The 14255-nt window shown below is 43.2% G+C and overlaps 1 protein-coding gene and 1 long non-coding RNA gene across 6 annotated transcripts in view; one reads left to right on the top strand and one right to left on the bottom strand.

Annotated features, from left to right (window-relative positions):
- TAFA4 (TAFA chemokine like family member 4) overlaps positions 1 to 14255 on the top strand; it is a 108542-nt gene that overhangs the window by 64098 nt on the left and 30189 nt on the right. The window lies entirely within an intron of this gene.
- The window catches only part of LOC122461073, a 30326-nt gene continuing 22014 nt past the window's right edge, over positions 5944 to 14255 (bottom strand). Inside the window, exon 2 of the long non-coding RNA XR_006282786.1 lies at positions 5944 to 6033. This is a non-coding gene — a long non-coding RNA (uncharacterized LOC122461073). The remainder of the gene's footprint in view (positions 6034 to 14255) is intronic.

The following is a 14255-nucleotide window of genomic DNA, read 5'->3' as shown; positions in this document are numbered from 1 at the left end:
CTGCCAGTTGAGGGAGGGTGGAGGGATCAGTATTCGGGCAAGCAAAAGCTTAAGGCAATTTTCAAAAAAAAAAAAAGTGATGAATCAGTTAAGTTTCAAAACCCCATATATTATAAACTACTTTTCCGAGTGTTACCCAAGCTAGATGAGATAGGGGGTTATTTAACATCAGGAAGGTTGGCTTCCTTTTGGGGATGCTGGCACAGGGTTAGGACTCAGGCTGGCAATGGAAAGCTAGCTGAAGCAGCTATGACTGCTCTGTAATTTAAGCCTTTGTAGCATACCTCTCAAGCGAATACCTGAGTGGCCGACTTATCAGATCTCTTGATTTCTGCTCAGGTAACTTATTCTAGTGCTATAAAAACTCCACGGCCCACCTGTGCCACCACGGCTTTTCTCATATAAAAGCCAGGCCCAACGTTAGGGGGTAGCAAGCAGGGCATTTGCCCAGGCCCCATGCCACACAGGGCCCCCAAAGCTACGTTGCTCAGGCTTTGGCTTCAGCCTGGGGGTGGGACTCGGGGCCCCAGGATCAGCCTCGTGCAGTGGGGCTTCTTTCAGCCCTGGGCCCCAGCAAGTCTAATTGCCAGCCCTGCTTGGTGCCCCCCCCCCCCCCCCCCCCGAAACCTGCTCGCGGTTCCCCAGGGGGCCCTAGAGCCCTGGTTGAGAACCACTGACTTTGATGCTTCTGAAATCTCACTTGTCTAAATCTGTCCCCTGTTAGTTGCTTTGATTATACTAGTGATGCCACTTTTCATTCCAAAATGACAGGGAAACAGTGATGGCAACTTGCCTATGTTCAGTGCCAAAGCTGTAAAGTGTATTTTAACAGTACACCATAAATAATTTCAAGATGGTAATACCGTAACATTGGAAAACAAGCATTTAGTTAGCCAAATCAGATGACTGCAGTGCAATGCATTGCTAGAGAGGAGATGCACTTTCATATCTCAGTCTCACGTTTGAATCCTAGCAGGCAGAAAGGAAAAGTCTACCCTTGAAATCTGAAGGAGGCTAATTTGAGACGTCTTATAGCTTTCTTTATGTAACTGTTCTAAGCATTCTTGCCCCTAGTGACCTAATTATGTCACCTGCATGCTGCACAACTTTGTACTTAAAGCAAGACTGCCACAAGGCATGTGAGCTTTGTAGTGAAATTCCCCATAAATTGGATTTCGTCTCTTTTGCTTCACGATGAGCTGCTGACTTCAACAATTTACCAAAGGTTGGAAGCTCAACTCTTTTTTCGTTTTGTTTTGTTTGTTCCTTCCAAAAGGCCAAGGATGTGATGATAAAACCCGTAAGTCTTTTTAATTGTTACCATGTAATTAGAGCTCAGAGAGGCTGGAAAAAGATGTCCTGTGAGGAAGCTCTTTTCCTTTAAAAAGCTCTCCGAACATGTAAGTGAACCTTGATAGAGCTTTAGGGGAAAAACAATCATGGAAGTTAGGGATGGAGGGGAAAAATATCCAACAAAATAAAGGCTTACATGTGCTATTTTTATTTAGGGCTGGAAGGAAAAAAATCTCTGGCACCACTCGGACTCATTTGCAGATAAAAACAGTTGAATGCTAATTATTTCGAAAATGCCATGTCAGAGCAAGAAAGAGACTGATTCTGTAGCCCAGTGGTTAGGGCCCTGATATGGAAGATCTAGGTTCAAGTCCCCATGTCCCTAACCACTGCTCTGGTGGCTATTCTGGGGTGGGGGTGTCCCTCATATTTACTGTGGAAACATTTCAATAAATTCTTTGGTTTCGTCTTGTGTGGGACAAGAAAAACATTTCTCACCGAGCTCTAATATTGGCAGCTTTCTCCCTTTGCTTCTCTCCCACTAATCTCACGATCTCTGAGGTCTTAAGCATTTGAAGACAATCCTATCAGCGCTTATATCCCTGGTTTTATTTCACACCTTAGCCAGCTTATTTCAGCTTTACATGCAAATAGCTCTGTTTTTTCAAATGAGGGTAGTTATCTTTGTGGGGGTTGGGTTTTACATTTGTTTCCATATGAAACATATAAAACAAAGCTCCTGAGTGACAGTCCTGGAGAATGACGGCTCTGTTTAGTCACAGGTGAAGGCTTTCCCACAATGCCTTGCCGATGTACCTTAACTCGAAGCTGCCTCTAGCAATGAGATGGTAGTGTGATTCTACCCTTGGACTCTCTCTTTGTGTCCATTACACCTGGAAACTGGATTGAGACTGATTTCCCAAAGGGCCAGAAGATCCATTAGATATTAATTTTTTGGTTGCTACTGACCTGAGCCATATTTGAATCCGGTGAAAGGTTCTAGGTCCTATTGCCAGTTCCTGAAGCCATCCAGTCTCCTGCTGCCTGGTTTTCAGGTTGTAAAATGATTCTTTCCACAACACACACCTAACACATTAAATTCTGTTCATTTTAGCTTCTCTAAAATGTAAAGTTTTAGGGCCAGATCCTCAGCTGGTGTAAATCAGCCGAGCTCTTTTGGCTGAGAATATGGCTCATAATATTTCGAAGAAACGCACAAAGGTGCATCGATCCAGATTGATCTTTCATCTTTATTGATCTTACATATGTCATGAGAAATTCTTGGTTCCTGTGAAAGTCGTGTGAAATCTGCATTATTTGTTACGTTGTGAACAAATAAAGTTATTGCACCAAATGCTCCATAACACAAAAGCACAAGACTATAAGGTCTGCAAACTGAACCCCTAAGGGTATGTCAACATTTGGAGCAGGGGGGTTGATTCCCAGCTCGAGGGGACATACTCATGCTAGCTGTCATTGAGCCAACATGCTGAAAATAGTAGTGTAGCTGCAGCAACTAGTGGTGGGCAGGGTTAGCCGCCCTGAGTACAAACCCATCCGGACCCCGGGCGTACTTATGTGGGCGGCTAGCCCAAGCCTTGCCTGTGCGACGCTACTATTTTTAGCATGCTAGCTCAATGAGAAGTAGTGCAAGTATGTCTCCTTGACCTGGGGATCACGGCCCCAGCTCCAAGTGTAGACCTATCATCAGTCACAGGAGTGCATAGGAAATGGTGGGATTGCCACTCTAATATGTTTGCCCTTAGTTTTTAAATCAACAGCTGTTTGTGAAATAAGTACAAGATTGCAGAACTTAAAATGAAAACCCTGGCTATTTCCCCCAAATATTCAGTTGGGCCAGAGATAAGCTGTACTTTTCCTTGGCATATGCCAACATTTGTGTGGCTTGAGTTTTGCTGTGCATCTACAAGAGATCACTGAGCAGCAGGCCAGAAGGAACTCAACATAAGCATCGGTTTTGCAGAGAGCTTCTTCACCATGTCTGCATACTGTATAGTATGACAAATGAAAAAGAATACAAGGTGGTTGCTGTATCATTGAACAAGATTTCATTAACTATCAGTTAAAATGAATATCAAACCCTTCCTTCTCAGCTGAAGACTCAGCAGTTGGTATAATATTGTTAAGGAAGAAAGGTTGTTCAAGTGGACACACTGGGTTCAGCTGGCATTATCTAAAACTACGATTAATATAACTGATACTTCAGGAGGGATTTTAGGTTGTGCTGCTAGATTTCTTTCCTCCCCTTGTGGGTCTAGTTCTGCGATGATTCTTTTACAATGATTATCTTTCCCTCTTTTTTTTTTCTTTGTTTAATATTTTGGATGTCATCCTTTGTCAGCCATACTGTAGATGGACTTAGGAATGTTTTCCCTTTTAATTTTGTGCTTTGCTTTGAGTCCTATGTGTTTTATTAACTGGGTTTATTTTTGCACTAGTTTTGGGGGTGGCAGCTACAGGCTTCATTAACGGAAGTCACCTGTCCTGCCATCCTAATCAGAGGAAGAGGCTGAAGACAAAAAGGAAGGATAGACTGGCTTAGTAGCAGAGAATGGCCAAGGTCCTGCACTAATGATTTGTCAGCTCATAGGCGGACAAAAAGGGAAAACCACGTTTTGAAGATGAGGATCCAGATCCAGGAAAGCAGTTAAGCACACACTTAACTCATATGTTGGAGGATCTGGGACTGAGTGATCACTGAGCATGACGGTTACCTGCTTAAAGTTAAGCATGTGCTTAAGTGCTTTCCTGGATCAAGAGGACACCTTGTGTATTAATTTACATTAATTCAGAGTGGGTGTAAACACTACCATTAGGACAGGGGTGGGCAAACTTTTTGGCCAAGGGCCTCCATTGGAGTTGCAAAACTGTATGCAGGACCGGGTAGGGAAGGCTGTGCCTCCCCAAACAGCCTGGCCTCCACCCCTTATCTGCCCCCTCCCACTTCCTGGCCCCTAACTGCCCCCGGGCACCCCACTCCCATCCAACCCCCCTGCTCCCAGTCCCCTGACTGCCCAGACCCCATCCACACCCCGTCCCCTGAAAGGCCCCCCGAGGCTCCCACACTTATCCAATTCCCCCTGTTCCCCGTCCCCTGACTGTCCTCCGGGACCCCCTGCCCCTTATCAGACCCCCTGTCCCCCTTACCATGCCAATCAGAGCAGCATGTCCGGCCGCCGCGCCACCTGGCTGGAGCTAGACATGCTGCTGCTCTGCTCGGCAGGAGCACGCAGCCCCGCTGCCCAGAGTGCTCATGCGGCGGTGGGGAAGGGGGAACAGCAGGGGTAGCCTCCCCAGCCGGGAGTTTAAGGGCCGGGCAAGACAGTCCCACGGGTTGAATGTGGCCTGCAGGCCGTAGTTTGCCCACCTCTGCATGAGGATGTTAGCAAACTGCTGTATGTTTTTATTCAGTATCTCTCCCTTGTAACCCTGTGGTATGATGCAGTATGCAGATAGCTGAGTAAGAGGAGGCATTAGTTTTTTCACATGAACAAGTCCACTGGGTCATATTAACCTCCTTCAGTCTCTGTGTTAAATAATTAAAATAAACGAGGTAGTGTTTAACTATATGTATTTAGAGGGTTCCTGGAAGAGCTTGTTAGTTCAATACCCTAACATATTGTCTTCAACCTTCCTGAGCTCCAGGATGTCTTATTAAATATTTAGTGAATATTGCTGAAAAAGTCAAGATTTGCCTCTCTGTTTTTGGCAATTGATATTTTCAAATGTTTTTTTTTAATCCCTTAAAATACTGGCCACATATAAATAAGTAGCTTTCCAAATTTGTCAATACCTGCCATAAAGGAAGAAAGTCCAGTATTTTTCATTTTGTTATAGATCTTGATAGTACAGCAAGAACAAATACTCTCAGAAATCTTTGTTAGCCAGTCTTTATCCCTGAGTTACTGTAAAAACCTATCCAATACCTTTTTAAGTGATTAATCTGACAGCAATTCCTTCAGATAGAAGCAAAATATGTGTCAGTTGCTGACCATGGTTTGAAGCTGTCGATATCTTTCTGCTTGTTTCCAAAGCAGTCAGAATGAAGTTAGCTAATTGAACAGTAATTGTATGTATTCACTGTTGAATGGTAGTTATGGGTGACAGGCGCTAGTGCTTGTGAGCTAAATATGTGCATCAAATAATTCAGAATGTTACATTTTTAAAAGTTAAGGCATTACCCTGCACTAGTGACATCACTGGAAGTTTTACCACTGACTTCAGAGAGCTTAGACTCTGGCCCTTAGAGGTGAATTTCTTGTGAGGGAAGAGGGGAAGATTTTTTCTTTATACTAAATGGTTTTGCTGTATAACTGGGCACAAGGTAGCTTAATGGATTAAAATTGCAGCAGTGATCTTGTGTCTTGATTGCAGTGAATTAGGGGCAAGACAAAGACCTCTAGGAAAGGATTTTATAGTTTCTGTTGAGCCCTTGGTACAGCATACTGGATAGTAACCAACAAAATAAATTATCATACCGAGCCCAATGGCATATGACAGTTGCTTATCTCTGCTCAGTGCTGGTGAAGGGGCAAGGCAGGACATAAACCAAATTGTATCTGGTCTCCTGGCTTCTTACCGGGTGAAGTTAAGACCATGTCTCTTCTGCCAGTTACTGTAAAATACTCATTTTTCCTGGTACTGGTGCCTCATCAAACTCTTCTTGCTGTTCCATAGCCCCAAACTGAGGTTGAGATGCATTTCCTTTGTTTGGATTCTCTGTTGAGAAGTCAGGTAGGGCAAGGTAAATGTAGTTTATGGAGCTGTACAGAGAACCTTATGAGCAAAGATATTTTCTGTTTCTAATGTTAAGCTAATTGATTGTCTGCATCCCTTGAAACATAAACATAAGCCAATAGTCCACCCCTCCTCAAATGCTTTAAATTACCCTTTATATGCTCTTAAGTAAGGTACTGGACTGCTAGCATGTTGAATCTAAACATAGGTTAGATTCATTCTAGTATATTGCCAAGTATCCTTATTCTGGACCTTATCTGTTCTTCCAGCTGTGCATTGTGATCAGTCACATGATGATGATTGCTACTGCTAACAAGGAAGAATGACAAAATCCTGTAAAAGAAAACAGTCCCACTTTTGACAAAATAATTCAAGGGAGGATATGTTCTGGTGTTTCACCAAAGTGCCCTCGTGCTTTACATGGTTTAGATTAACAGTTATATCTCTATTACTTTTGCTTTTGGGCTGAATTGCTGCTTTGAATTGACAGACGCTTTAAAAGTTTATTTAAAGAAAAGACCTACCTCTAGTTGAAACTGTCAAGAGTGTTTAAAAAATTATTAATTTCAGTCTCCTTTACCTAATTTCCATGTCTTTCCTAGCTCTATATGACAAAGCATTCCTGATGAGAAATTTCAGTGATTTTAAATAAGAGGAAAAAAAACCCCCCAACTCATGCTTTACAGATGCTCTGTACCTTTTTAATTGCTTTAATGTCTTCCTGCAGGGGATAAACAACACTATTTTTTTTCTAGTACATTGAAAGTAGTTGTCAAATTTTGCTGCTGAATAGCATCTCTGATTCAGTGTCTAGTAGTTAGCAAAAATTTAATGAATACATATTGCAGATTGCAGTAGCTCCCAGTAGGAGGGTTGCTGGGTTTTTTTTTCTTTTTGACCCACTTCATTGTTTGTTTTATGTATTCATTCAGTTTTGTGAAATATCTCTATTGGTGTACCTTCCATAAATTAAAAAAAAATCACAACATGAACATAGACAAAAGGCTACCGATTAAATAAATCCACCTCAACCTAGACCCTCCTGAGCCACCTTAGAGAAAGGGGTGGTGGGGGGGGGGAGATAGACTTTGTGGCTGACCAGAAGCTTAGGAAATCTGGATTAAGGCAGGGAGGGAATTCCAAAACCTGGTTTGGAAAAGAAATACAAGAATGATTCAAGGTCTGGAAAACCTGCCTTGTCGTGAGAGACTAAAGAAGCTCACTTTAGCTAGTTTATCCAAGCAAAAGGTAGGAGGTGACTTGATCATGGTCTACAAGTATTTACATGGGTAAGATATTTCTGTTACTAGAAGCCTCACTAATCTAGCAGAAAAAGGCCTAATGAGAGCCAGTGGTTGGAAGCTGAGGCTGGACAAACTTAGACTAGAAAGAAGGCTCAGTTGCTCAAAAGAGGGTATCTGGTGACTGGAATAAGTTACCAAGGGGCGGTGGTGGATTCTCCATCTCTTGAAGTCTTTAAATCAAGACTGGTTGTCTTTCTAAAACAGTTGGCATAGCTGAAATAGATGTTATGGGCTTGATGCAAAAATTACTGAGTTTGGTTCTGTTATGCAGGAGGTCAGACTAGCTGATTCTAATGGCCCCTTCTGGCCTGAAATTCTAGGAACCAAGGACCTCTTTCGGAGAATACTCTGCCCAGAGCTGCTTTTTCTCGTTTGTACAGAGGAGGCTCCTGCACAACTGCCTCTGCTGATCTCAGGCTGGGCAGTATATCACAGGGAGAGAAATGCCTCTCTGGTAACCAGGGTCCAAACCATGTAAGGATGTATTGGTTAAACCCAGCATCTTGAGTTCTACCTGGAAGCATGTGGGAAACCAGTGCAGATTACCGAGGTTTTAATGTGCTCTCAGTGTATAACTCCTGAGTAAGCGGCTGTAGCATTCCATCCCCAAGCATAGCCCCAAGTAGAGCTCATTCGGGCAATCTGAACTTGAGGTGACAAAGGAGTGGATACTTGTGGCAAGGTCCACATTGGAGAGAGCGGCCCACACTCAACTTGCCACAAATGGAAAAAGTGCTTTTTGCTACAGCAACTAGCTGGGAATCTGCAAGCAACCCATGATCTAACCTCTCCTCCTGCCAAAATAGTGGGGCACCGATATGAGTTCAAATAGCTCCCACCAGCATTCTATGTGGGAAATGCTGGAATCCAGCAAGGAAATGAGATTTGAATCTCACTGAATCATTGCATCAGATAGGGCTTCTTAGCTCTGCCCTGGAAATAAAGGAGATGAAATGGCTGTCTGATTAAAGGGAACTAGAGAAGTCCCTGCAGGGAAACCCTAGGAAAGTCAAGCTTAGGAAGAAAGCTTAGCCTGAGATTTTCATTATTGGTATTTGAGCTACCAAAAATCTAAACCCCAGGGAGGAGGTTAAGTGTGCACTAAATAATGTGCCAGATCCTCAGGTCCTTGATTTCAGGGCCAGTTCAGAAGCCAGGCCTATGGGCTGCTCTAAATTATGTTGGCTGGCTATGACCATGCCTCCTGTACTACATGATGCACGAAGTACACCACAGTAATCAGTTAACTGGCTTAGTTGGGGACTTGTCTGTTTTCTTCTCCCTTGCATCATCCATCAATGCAAAGGGAGGTGGTTTGGGGCCCAGGATCCAGCCCAGTGGATGTAGGTTCCCCAGTGAGTGGATTACTTGGTGGATTATCATTGTCATTGCGTTTAGCGACAATACCAGTTTTATGTTCTCACTCTTCGAATGTATTAGCATTAAAACTGACATGCAGGGATGGAATGGATGAAGCTAAAATGATTATATATAGCTGATCATAGCTCAGGTATCCCAGGACAAGAATTTGTAACTGCTGGGGACAGGTTTGGATTCTGACCCATTCTCAGTGAGGTAGTAATTTAAATTCTTCTTAATGTAAACAAAATTGAAGTGAAGTACATAGGCAAACTTCATTTTTATAGGCCATGCCCAAAGGCCCAATTCTATAAGGTGCGGAGGCTCTTAAACCTACACTTTAAGCCAATGGGAGCTCTGTGTGTGTTCAGCACTTCACCAGTTGAGCCCTAAATCCATCAATATATAGCCTTTTTAAACTGAGCCTGTTATGTAGTTTCAGGTGGTAGAGATTAAACACGTATCGTTATTTTCTAGATTCTCAAAATACAGTATGTTTGGGACACTTTTCTATGGGGTGAAAAATCTGTTTCGAAAGCAACCATTTCTTGGCTACTATTGTGGAACACAGCTGCCTTGTGAATGCTTTTCAGCTAAGGTCACTGCCAGGGCTTACATATTTATGATAACCCCAAGCCACCTCCTGATCTGCTACTGATCTCAGAATGAAGAAAAATCATAAACAGAACCTCATCACTGCAAAGGACTCACAACATTGTATATCCTGCATTGTATTTTATTGTTTTAAATCCAATGACTGGTTTGTATCTATGTCAGAATCTTTCAGCGTGTTCTTCTCTCTCAATCTCCCCTCCTAGCCCCAAGCAAGGGGAACCAGGAAGGGGGAAATTTTACTTTGACTTCTGTGTTGTAATATTTAGGCTTTTAGAAGCAAGAACATGGAAACCTACGTCAAAATTTTCTTCCACTTTATATCTACGATCAGTGAGTGGACTAACAATATGTCAGCAGGAAGTTTTGAGGCCATATATCATATATAAGATGACAAATCAGATAAAAAGCTTTTGAAAAGCCATTACTTTGTCAGCAGTTTTTTGCTGAATGTTTTGCCAGTTGCCTAATAGCAACTGAGATTCTTATTTAATAAGCTATTAGATATTTTTTACACAGTGATATTAAAGTGCTCAGATTTTTTAAAAAATACAGTTTGGCATTATAGATATCTGTATTTCCTTGAAGTCTCTATTTACATGTGTTAAATAATATTGGGCCATAAGCGCCATTAATTTGGTCACAGTGGAGAGTACTGCTTAAAAATCAGTGGTCCAATATCTCCCACTGTGTGTCAGTTCCATTATTTAATCTCTAGTGACTGGTAGTGTGTACTCCAGAAATTAAACTGATTTACCCCAACAGCAAGTCTTCTAATTTCCTGTGCTCAGAGGAACGTTTATATAATCACAAATGCAGTTGCAAGGGGACTGGATGGCTTAGGGCATTAGTAGTGAGATACAGAGCCTTTCACCTCAAGTTTCAGAGTAGCAGCCGTGTTAGTCTGTATTCGCAAAAAGAAAAGGAGTACTTGTGGCACCTTAGAGACTAACTCTATAAATAAATAAATTTGTTAGTCTCTAAGGTGCCACAAGTACTCCTTTTCTTTTCACCTCAAGGTCACTGTTTCTAATCCAGATCTGATAGGAGGGACTGCGAGTGCCTTCTGACAGGTGTTTGGCAGGAAATGAGCTGAAGGTCTCAGTACTGTTAGTGAATAGATAGCTCCATTGGAAAAGTCACCATTACAGGGGCTTTCTTTTTGGCAGTCTCTTCTGTGAGGTTCTGGGAGGAGTGCAGATAGACTGGAAACTATCCTCTGGCCTGTACAGGACACAGTGCTTCTGCTGCTCATAATTTTGGCAAGCAGCAGTGTGAAATTAACAAGATTCTGGACAGATTCACTGCTGCTGTTCAGAACCTTGAGGGCAGCCGGAGGAACGGTCCAGAATTAATGTTACTTTTCTGTGGCTGCGGCGACTACCGCTGCTTGGAAAGGTGATGAGTGGCGGTAGGGGAAGGAAGTGAAGTTATTCATGGGGGAAGGCCCATTAAGTAGAGGCTATTAGAGACCTAGAGTGGCAGAAGTGCCCCAGCGTGGAGGCTCTGGAGAAGGAAGGGGTTAAGTGTGTGCCTGAGCGAGCAGGAGGAGGAATGGTACTCTTGGGGAAGCCTCACCTATAAACACCACCTTGCCCACTCGAGATGCCAAAACAAGCCTAGTTCAGAGCAGTGTGTGTAGGTCTTCATAATATGAACCTCCATCTTTCTTGCAGATTTTGATCAGTGATAAAATCGTTAAAAAAGTTGACCTTGATTGCACCTGCTGTCATGATTCAGCAGTAATTAAACTGCACTTCATGCAGGTCTCAAGCACCTGCAAACCAGATGTCTTGCAGAGACGGTTGCATTCTGCCCTCTATTACACGGCGGCACATTGGGCCTTTTGCTCGCTTCCCACGTCAACTCTGCTTGAGCAATGAAAATGAAGGATTCCATATCCCATGACCATTACCCCCTCATCTACTCACTTAATCCAAACTCTATCCTTTTGGAGCATAGAACTGTATAAGGTACCAGAGGGGCCTAGTACATTCTTAAGATGCCTATAGGTCTAAGAACTTGGTTATAATTAATATGACTTGGCTTGCAAATAAGGTGATACCCAGTTTCAGATCAGGAAGAAGTGTCCCAACCACGTTAACAAGAACTTGATATTTCTTAATGAGACACAAGCAACAGGGATTAAAACAAAAGAAAAACAAAACTGGAGCAGTTGAGCTCGTCTTTTGAGAATATGACCAAAGGGAACATTTTGAGAGCTGTGTTTTTTTTTTTTTTTTTTTGGGTAACGTGCACATATTACAATGGAAAATGACCGTTCTAATTAGAGGAACATATTTGTTGAAAGATAGTGGAACTAATGACCACTGAACGAGGTCACCTTTAATCTTATTCAAAAAGGGGAGATGGCAGGGCATGGCTGTTAAAGTCAATAGCTCTTCAGGGAACGTGAGCAGCACTGCAGAAGTTAATGGTGTGCCCTCTCACGCCACCTGTGGCTGCTATGTTCTCCTTGAAAGCAGCCGTCGAATGTCTAACAGTTTTAGAAGTGACATCTGCTTCTCTCCCCTAGTTGTTTCCCTCACATCTGCAGTGACTGTGACAAAGCACATGCTCCTCTTCGTTTGCCCCCATTGCTCTGACCTTTCCTGTGGCTCATTTTTTATGCTTTGCCTCCTTAATGACTATCAGCAAGTGCAGAAATGAATTAGAATAGTCTCATTAGGGTTTGGGGAACATTCACCTGGTGAGGAAGCCCATTGTTTTCTTGAAAAATAAAAGTTCTTCAGAGCTGAGACACTCGCCAGCGTGCTTTGAAAATGCTATTTCCATGCAATTTTTCTGCCTCCTTCCCTGTATGCTGAGTGTTTCCTGTTTAGAAGGAGCCGGCCCTGTTTTCTTCAGCAGGCCATTTTCTGTTTTTCACACTCTCCTTCCAGAAAATTCTCCTACTCCATTGCATTTCAGTGGAGACCAAAATCCGGACATTCAAAAATTTTGTCTTAACCACTGTGCCTGTAGCTGCTATTGCTGTGGTAACTACTGATCTGCTGGCTACTATTGTACTGTCATTGCTTCCTGTTACAAATGTAGGTAGAAGTAATCATAGCTGTTTGGCTTCTGAGATGAGTTTGGCTGCTTCAGCTCAGTTCACAGCAAGTGGATTTCCACATTATCGGGGGAAAAAACCCTCCTAAATATCACAATCTGCAATAGTTGTCCATCTTGGCAGTGCTTTTAATGAAGAGAATAAGGATTGAATAGCCATTGAAATGCCATACTGGCTTTCCCCAGAAGTGATCTCTCCAGCACAGGCTAAGGCACGGGCTAGTGAAGCTTTCCCCGGTCTGTTCTTGTTGCATGGATTATGGAGGTGCCCTGGTGACTGTGTAGTTAGGGTGGGATGCACAAAGGGATGTAAGCATTGCAGTGCTGAGTGTCTATTGTTCAGGCTCCTAGAAAATCACAGGAACACTCCTGCAATCCCCAAGGCTGAGTTAGGTGCCCAGGCACCCTGTGCAGTGAATGGGGGGAAGAGTGGGGGAGACAGGCAGCTAAGGATACAATCCAGAAAAGCTAGCTTAGGTGGGCAGCCACCTAGCATGCTAGCCTATGGGAGATGCTGCTCAGAGGGGTGTGTGCTAAGCCCCACCTCTCTCTCGGAAATAGGCGCCTTTGTCAGCTTAGGGTCCACAAATGAGAACCTGCTGCCTCAAGTCAGGATGCTTCAGCACCTGAGCTGGCTTTTGAGAGAGGGAACTAGGCCCCTGCCTTACTCCATGCAAAAGAGGAGGGCAAGGAGCAGATCTTACTTCTGGCCCAGTGGGTAGAGCATTCATCTGCAATATCTGAGACCCCAGTTCAATTCCTCCTTCTTTGCTGGTGGGGGAGAAAGGATTTGAAGAGGGATCTACTACTCTCAGGAAAGTGCTCTAATTTCTTAACTATGGGATATTCTGAGGTGAGGCCCCCTTAGCCTCTCCTGTTGAAGCTGTTGCACTCTGGATAAATAATGAAAGAGTGGTTAGAATAGGGGGACTAGAGCTGGGGTCTCCCATCTCCGAGGTGGGCTTCCTAAGCACTGGTCAATCAGGTTCTCCCTCTCTCTTTCTCCGGTCCTATGACTGGTGTAGTATTTATTCACAGTGGAATAGTCCGTGGAGAGCAAGTGTGCTTGAGAATGCGAATGACTTGTTGTCGGACAGGGTCTCTTTCAATTAAGAGGTTGAACTTGAAGGCCCCGATGCTGAAGTGTTGTTGGTGCAGGACCTGAGAGTTAGAGAACTAAGGTGCCTTAGAATTTTGACCTATCATTGTTCTGTCAAAGTCTCTTGTGATCCGAGTGGGATCTATATGTAACTACTGACATCCGACTACAAGAATGACACACATGCGCACACACCCACACGCATATATGTAACTTTAAACGGTGCCTTCTTCATAGAAAGTTATATTAACCCATCATATTATCAGCCTGGGAAAATATCTGATACATAAGAAATATTCATTACTGAAATTTGCCAAATGAGAAAACAACCAAATTAGGATACAATGTATCGCATCGTTAGAGACGGCAGGTTTTTGCAGCGGAAAATGAAAATGCAGTTATTGGTCTAATCCATGCACAACTCTGGTTAACACTAAGGGACTAATAAGGGGAATCTGGCATTTTTTGCGACCAAGAAAAGAAAATGCCAGAAAAGAAAGGAAAAATAACTGTCAGGCAGCAATCGCGGCCCAACCCTGTCTTCCAAAACCACCTGCAATGTCTGCTAGTGAACCTGTGTCTCAAGGATCGCACTCCTCAGTCACCAAAGGACCCATGAAAAATAAAACATGTGAAAGAGATCAGCCTCGACCTCGAGGGATTGCTGACAAATAAGGGGAATAGAGAGCCATTAATTATCTGTATTACAATAGAACCTACATATTGAATTGTTTTAAGGGTCATTTCTATTGCATAAG

Source organism: Dermochelys coriacea, chromosome 7, assembly GCF_009764565.3.
Source record: "Dermochelys coriacea isolate rDerCor1 chromosome 7, rDerCor1.pri.v4, whole genome shotgun sequence".
NCBI classification, from domain to species: Eukaryota; Metazoa; Chordata; order Testudines; family Dermochelyidae; genus Dermochelys; species Dermochelys coriacea.
Note: the sequence above shows the minus strand (reverse complement) of the source record. Positions and strands in the feature narration are given on the sequence as shown.